The sequence below is a fragment of the Adiantum capillus-veneris genome, chromosome 21, assembly GCF_014529385.1.
Source record: "Adiantum capillus-veneris isolate H3 chromosome 21, ASM1452938v2, whole genome shotgun sequence".
NCBI classification, from domain to species: Eukaryota; Viridiplantae; Streptophyta; class Polypodiopsida; order Polypodiales; family Pteridaceae; genus Adiantum; species Adiantum capillus-veneris.
The window spans coordinates 96,760,555-96,768,845 of record NC_140951.1 but is presented as its reverse complement, the minus strand read 5'-3'; the positions used below and the strand labels follow the sequence as shown (position 1 = coordinate 96,768,845).

The following is an 8,291-nucleotide window of genomic DNA, read 5'->3' as shown; positions in this document are numbered from 1 at the left end:
CAGTTTGATGTAATCAGAGCAAAACACCCCCCCCCCCCCAATGGCAAATACCTAAACCTTGTATCAGGCTCATCAACCATTTTTTACTTCCATGTGTCCACCCCCTGTTCTTGGGAATGCCTTGGTCTGTATTTGCCATTTTAAAGCACCAGGAACCCTCAACAAGAGGGGCCACAAGGGTGCACAGTACGGCCATCTATTTTCCTTGGATGTCCATTCTGCAGGCCCTTGTGGCCCCTCTTGTTGAGGGTCCCCTGGGCTTTAAAATGACAAGTATGGCCTTTTTTTAATGCATGGCCATGATATAGAGGTGTAGTGTTTGATGTAATCAAAGCGCCCCCCCCCCCCCCCCCCCCCCCCCCCCCCTTTCTTTGTGTTCAAAGGTATAGAGCATTCAATATTATATAAAATTTTCCTATATCATGCATGTTCACCAGAATGGATTACAAGTACCGCTTATAGGCCTTATCTACACATGTTTCTGTAACTTTATAAGAATACAAAATCCCTTATGTTGAGCACATGTGCTATGTTACATATACTTTACTGAACTCCCTAGGTCAAAGGCCTCACAAATCTTTGTCTTCCTCATCTAGAGATTCATATACACTTGAGTATTTTTGTGTCTATAACACTAGGGAAGATAGTAGTACTATATGGATCGCTTTTCTAAGAGCTCCTAAAGAGTACCTATTGGTTCAAGATTCTACAAAAATCCTACTATTCTTATCAAAATCTTTTAGCATGGTAGTGAAAGGTTCCTCACAGAACAAAAAAAGAGTGATTTCCATCTTTGCACATGGTTGCTTACTCATATCCTCTCAAAACAAGTTGACTCTGTAAGTAAACAACAGACTATGTGAGCACAAAGTTATAAAGTACAAAATGATATCATTCTAATAAGCTAATGACAACTATACAAAGAATAAATTATAAGAAAAATCTTTGATGACTCTCCATAGATAACACAACTTACTTGCATTGTGAGACTCAATCACATGCTACACAACTATAGATGGCGCACCAAAGCCCTCAACAAAATAGCACCACCCAGTGTTATGAGGTGTGAAGCCTAAACATTGAAAGCCATAAAGAGGTCAATTCTCTCCAGCATGATAAACTTAAAGATGGAGATGATGTTAAGCTCTGAATGTAAACTACAAGGGTAGTTATAGGGGGTGCATGTGGTTGTTGCAGCAATGGAGATCTTGGAGTAGGTTTTGTAGAGAGAGAGACTTTGGAGGGTGCAAAATGATGTTTTGAATTTTTTTGAAAACATTCAATGTTTTTTATTTTTTAGTGCACATTTTGTCTTTTGAAGGTCAAAAATACTTTTTTGACCATAAATAGGTTTGAGGACCTTTTAAGGGAGAACTTGATTTTTTTTTTTGAAAATTTAGATTTTTTTAGTGTATTTTTAAATATGGGCCAAAAAGTGGGGGAAAAGAGGTCAAACTGGTCCCCCCCCCCCCCCCCCCCCCCCCCCCTCTCGCTTTCCCCTAGCCACCTCCCTTACATTCTCACTAGGTAAGAGTCAATAAAGAGGTGTAAAGCTACCTTGTCTCCCTACTTTTTTGAGGGTATAGAGTGTGTCCACCACCTTCTTTCTATTGGCTGGCCTCTAATTAACCTTAATCTCAAAGGCCCCCTAGAACGTTCATATTTTTCCTAATGAAGTGCTTCATGACGCTGACAGGAAAAGGGTAGAACAAAATATTGCCTCTCAATAACTCGCCCACATCCTCAAGCATTCAAATAAGTTGTAGAGCTTGAGCGGTCCTATCACTCTAAGGCTCTTATTGGCATCAACTCGCTGTAAGTGAGGGTTTTTGAGCCAAACAAAAACATACATCACCAGAGAAACCAGACACAATGATGGCATTTATCATATGCGAGCTTTTGGAGCACCCTTGCATCTTTCTTCTTGAGCCCTTCACTTGATTGTCCCTTCCTCTCAGTTGTGCCACTGCCTTAGCTCCCCATTCAAAGCTTGTAGGTCAAGAAGACCTTCTCCACAACCCCCCAAAAGCTTGACGATGAGGATCCCTATGTAGGCGGCTTGTACAACAGCCATTAACCCAAAGCTCCTCACACTGCTCTTGGCGATGGGGCCCTCACTTATCTCTAAAATGGCCACCCCTCTTTTCTCCCAAAGGTGGCCCAAAATATCACTTGCCTTCTTATACACACTGCACCCCTCGCTTCCAATGGCTGCTCAACGTCTCCTTCTCGGCTCATGACGTCACATATTGCACTCTCTGATAGATTCTTCCGCTTCCCCTTTCTCCAGCTTGTGAGAGCTTGCTGCTTCTCAGCTCTCTATACCAGTGCTCACACTAAAGCATCCCCTTCTATGGCAAGCTTTTTCCTTGAATTGCTAAACACCAGCACTCCCTCTCCTTGTATCACTTTTTGCATTTGTGAGCTCTCCTTTGCATGTAGGTTTGAGCCTTGACTTGCTCACTCTACACTCCCTTTTTTTGTGATGCCATTATCGAGCCCCTCTCCAATTGGATGCTTCTCAATCTCTTAGTGTTATCGTAATCCTCTTGGAAACTCACTTCCCCCCAAGCATGAGCTCCAACTCTATTACCCTTGCTGGCGGCTCCCTCTCTGCAGTGCTCTCAAAAGACCCCCTAAATGGCATCCTCCTCACAAGCTACTGGCCAGCCGTATCGGCTCATGTATCGGCTCATGGAGCACCCTACAACCCTCTTATGGGCACTACTTCATATGGTGCCCTCCTTCTCTTAGTCGACCCCTGCAGCCCGCCCTCTTGCTTCTCTAATTGGCCTCTTCTTTATTGTCTATCATCTCCCTGTGAGCTCGCCTCCCCCTTGTAACGTGATGACAGCCTCCCTCTATGTAGAGTACGGACTTTTCCCCCTTCTTCAGCCATGCTCTCCAACGCCCCCCCTAAATGGCATCCTCCCACGAGATACTGGCCAACCCTATTGGCTCATCCCTTCTTAGGTGGTAGCACACCTGAATGGCTCTCCTTCAAAAAAGGGTGATTGCCCATGATGGGCAATCAATATTGCCCCTAAATTTAGCCATTTCATTAGGAAGATAATGGGGTCTAGGAGGACCTCTTTATTTGGCAGTTTAAGGAAGTCAAACGTTTAGTATTAAGAAAGTAATCAAAGGACAACTTTTGAATTTATAGCAGGTACATTAGGAAGAGAATGGAGTCTAGGAGGGCCTCTTTATTTTGCAGCTTAAGGAAGTTAAACCTACAGTATTAAGAAAACAATCAAAGGACAACTTTTGAATTCAAACAGGCAACATGGCTAGTTTATTTGAATTCAAAAATTTCACCCTGAAATGAAATTTAAAATCTAGTGGGCAAAACCATATCATGTACCATATCTATGGAAAGAGCTCGGCATGTAGATTTCATATCTATAATCTCTAGTCAAATTAGAGAGGGAAAAGTGCATTCTTTGACCACTCTTACACCTTTCTTACACACCCACCATTCTTGCACACATGGCATGCATCTATTTGTCAAAATGTTAATCACCTCCATAATCTCATGGCAAATAAAGAGGCCCTCATAGACCCCATCCCCTTTCTAATGAAAACCATATCATGTAGTATTTCTATGAAAAGAGCTTGACGAGTAGATTGTGGATCTATGATCTCCTCACAAGTTAGAGATCATATGTGGAAGTTATGGAAGACCAAAAATCAAAAAATTATCCACCTCATTTTTTTGGGGGGAAAGTGCATCCTTTGACCACTTGTACACATCTCTTACACACTCACCATTCTTGCACACATGGCATACACCTATTTTCTAGAATGTTAATCACCTCAATATGCTCATGGAGAATAAAGAAGTTCTCGTACACCCGATCCTCTTCCTAATGTAGAGTTTGTCTCACCTTGAAAAAGACCCTTACCAGTCTTAAAGTGCATCAATTCTTTGCAAACCTTGTCAAATGGAAAGCTGTAGACCATAGCCAAGAGCACAAATCAAAAATTGATGTTGCCTAGCATTGTACAAGCAACCATAGCACACTCAAAAGCTCGGGGGGTTCACTATGTGTAAAACTACCATATCGCGTGCGTCCAAGACATGTTTGTAAACCCCCTTATCTGTAATTTTTGTTAAGAATATAATGTACCCTTTTCTTTTAAAATCTGTAAGTTTTTTCCAAATTTTAAAAAATAATGCCCTTCTGTATATATATTTTTGTAAGTTTCAAGAACTTTAAATACCATTCTGTTGAACTCACGTGATATGTTACATTTTTATTAGGTAACCTCCCCGGGCTCAAAAATAGAAGAAGCGAGCACACCATATCATTAGGAAGAGGATGGAGTTTAGGAGGGCCTCTTTATTTTCCATGAGCTTATGGAGGTGATTAACATTTTGAAGAATAGGCATGTGTGCAAGAATGATAGGTGTGTAAGAGATGTGTAAGAGTGGTCAAAGGATGCACTTTTTCTCCCAAAAAGAAGGTGGATTTCTGATCTTCCATAACTCCCACATATGATCTCTGATTGGAGCGGAGATCATAGACATAAAATCTACGCGTCGAGCTCTTTCCATAGATTTCTACATGATATGGGTTTAACCGCTAGATTTTAAATTCCAATTTGGGGGGGAAATTTGAATTCAAATAAACTAGTCATTTTGCATGTTTGAATTCAAAAGATATCCTTTGATTACTTTCTTAATACTAAAGGTTTGACTTCCTTAAACTGCCAAATAAAGAGGTCCTCCTAGGCCCCATTCTCTTCATAATGTATACATGGAATGACGAACTTCAAACCAAAAAACTCTTATCATAGTTTGCCGACCCCCCTAGTCTGCTAGAGAATTCATGCTCAACAACAACACTAGTAGATGATCATATTACCTGGACCCACACAAAAACACTTGGCATGTCATGCATCAAAAGCTTAATCAAGCTTCCACCTCGCTCCCAAGGAAAACCTTTAGGGATGCCATACACCAACCTTGGACCCAAAAAACTATCAATTACTTTGCCATATACCTGCATGTGCATCATAAAATTTCCTTTTTTGTTATCCCCTACAAAAAAACCTATATTCGGGCCAACAAAGTGCATATGGCACTCAGTAGCCTTGATAACATTTGTAGCATCATTATGAGTAACAAAAGTAGCCCTCAAAATGCATTGAAAAGTATACATCCCTGCAAAGATGCATACAAATCCCTTAAACACATTGGAGACATCTGCACAAGCATCTTCTTTCAAAGAAGCACCCATAATTTTCTCAAGAGGTATTTCTTCATCAAGAAGACGATCAAAAAACTTAGAAGTTACATCTTTTGGCATGCCAGTATCAAAGGAAGAAGGGAAGAATACACCATCACTTGCTGCATGCGTGAGGCTATTAAAAAAAACCGATATCACCATCAAATAAGCCATCAACATGTACCACTTCTTCACATATATTTTCATCATTAAAAAAACTCATAACCTCTTCAATTGAAGCATTCTCACTATTATCTGCCATCAATTGCACACACTCCTCATGGGAGACAGGGCCTTGCCCTCCCTCTTGCTGTGAGTTTAGACCCAAAGTATCCTCATACACAACATTATACATATTATCTGAAACAGTTAAACCATTTGCGTCCTCATGCATAACTTCCATGTCATTTCCACCTGATGATAGGTTACAAGTGCAATCTGTCTCACTATCACTCACCTCAAACTAGGTTTTGATTTTTAGGGCTCTCAAATTTTGATGAATTGCCTCCTTGTCTTTAAGATCGGCAAGGACAAAAGACCTTAACTCGTTATCAAAGCTCTCCCCACCATCACTACGTGAAGATGTTTCTTTGTCACCTCTCATAACCCTCACCATCAAGCGTAACCATTCCACTATGCACATCAAAACCAAACCCATCATGGGGCAAGCATACCTGAGATACCGAGGTGTCCAAACTCTCCCAGTACTGTGCCTGAAGTTCTCTCCAGGACTTGATGAGTTGAGAACCATTCTCAATGGTACAAAAAAACTTTGAAGGATCATAGAAAGCTAGAAAATGATCCCTTTTCATGCTTTGCCAACTCCATTGTTCATCCTCGGACAGCAAGGAATAAAGGTAGCATGCATCATAAAGAAGCCCTTGCCATGCATAATCGGCTTGCCACTCGTCATCATAAAGCTCCAACTGAGAAAAATCATACTCCACAAGGTGAAACCATGCCACAATAGCCTCATGCCCACTACCTGTGTAGAACCTGCTTTTAGCCATAGCCCTAGTGGATCACATGTAGCATAAAGAAATTTGTAAACTGAAGGTCTGGAGTTTGATCCTCAGTGGCGGGCACCAAAATGATGATAGAAAAAGGGTAGAACAAAATAGTGCCTCTCAATAGCTTGTCACCGACATCATCAAGCATTCAAATACGTTGTAGAGCTTGAGCGTTCCTATCACTCTAAGGCTCTTGTTGGCATCACCTGGCTATAAGTGAGGGTTTTTGAGCCAAACAAAACCATAAATCACCAAAGAAACTAGATACAATGATGGCATCTATCGTATGCTAGCTTTTGGAGCACCCTTACATCTTTATTCTTGAGCCTTGCACTCGATTGGCCCTTTCGCTCAGTTGTGCTGCTGCCTTAGCTCCCCATTCAAAGCTTGTAGGTCAAGAAGACCTTCTCTCCAAGCCCCCAAAATCTTGACAATGAGGACCCCTATGTAGGCGGCTTGTACAACAACCCTTACCCCAGATCTCCTCACACTGCTCTTGACAATGGTGCCCTCGCTTATCTCTAAAATGGCCACCCCTCTTTTCTCCCAGAGACGGCCCAAAATATTACCTGTCTTCTTATACACAATGTACCCTTGCTTCCAATGGTGGCTCAACAACTCCTTCTCGGCTCATGAGGTCACATATTGCACTCTCTGATAGATTCTTCCGCTTCCCCTTTCTCCGGCTTGTGAGAGCTCGCTGCTTCTCAGCTCTCTATGCCAGTGCTCACACTAAAGCATCCTCTTTTAGGGAGAGCTTTCTCCTTCAATTGCTAAACACCAGCTCTCCCTCTCCCTGTATTCATTTTTCCATTTGCAAGCTCTCTTTTGCATGTAGGTTTGAGCCTTGGCTTGCTCGCTCTGCACTCCCTTTTTTCGTGTTGCCAATATCGAGCCCCTCTACAATTGGATGCTTCTCAGTATCTTGTTGTTATGGTGATCCTCCTCCACCGCTCTCCACTTGCTTGACCTAGCGACTCACTTCCCCCCGAGCTTGAACTCCTCCTCTATCACCCCTTGCTGGCGGCTCCCTCTCTGCAATGCTCTCAAAAGACCACGCTGAATGGCATCCTCCTCACAAGCTACTGGCCAGCCCTATACGTTCATGGAGCACCCTGCAACCCTCTTATGGGCAGCCCTTTAGATGGCGCCCTCCTTCTCTTAGTCAGCCCCTTCAGCCCGCCCTCTTGCTTCTCTGATTGGACTCTTCTTTATTGTCTATCATCTCCTTGAGAGCTCACCTCGCCCTTGTAATGTGATGAAATCCTCCCCTTCTATGCCGAGTAAGGACTTTTCCCCCTTCGTCAGCCGTGCTCTCCAATTCGTCAGCCGTGCTCTCCAAGCCCCCCCTAAATGGCATCCTCGTCTCACGAGCTACTGGCCAATCCTATCCGCTCATCCCTTCTTAGGTGGTGGCGCAGCTGAATGGTTCTCCTTCATAAAAGGGTGATTGCCCATCATTGCCCCCAAATTTAGCCATTTAGAGTTTGCTATCACCTTGAGAAAGACCCTTGCCAATCTTAAAGTGCATGAATTCTTTGCAACATAGCCAAGAGCACACATCAAAAATTGGCATTGCCTAGCACTACACAAGCAACCATAGCACACTCAAAAGTAGAAAAAGCCAGCACACCATATATACATGGGCTGACAAACTTCAAACCAAAAGTCTCCTATCAATGCAAACCAAGCTCTCCGACAAACAAATGAGGTGGGCAAATTTTATTTCGCAATTCAATTTTCATATTGTGCATATTGCTAGTAAGCATAATCAAGTAGCTATGTCTATAGAAACTCACAATGATCTATCTTCCATGATAGATGAGTACGCTATTGACCCTAATTTTAAAGACAAAATGTCATCCCTTGCCTTAGGGAAGGAAGAGACAACCATTCACCTTGCAGGATGGTTATCTTCTCCATGGCAACAGACTATGCGTTACTCACTCCCTTTGTGAGAAAGTGATGTATAAATCCTTTGCTCCTCCCTATGCAGGGCATAGAGGGATTCAGCTTACTCTTTGAGGAGTAGAGATGTATTTTTATTGGC

General features: G+C 42.5%; 1 pseudogene; it reads right to left on the bottom strand.

Annotated features, from left to right (window-relative positions):
• Nucleotides 1-4,864: 4,864 nt before the first annotated feature.
• On the bottom strand, nucleotides 4,865-7,448 carry LOC147431397 (uncharacterized; annotated as a pseudogene).
• Between the last annotated feature and the right edge of the window lie 843 nt (nucleotides 7,449-8,291).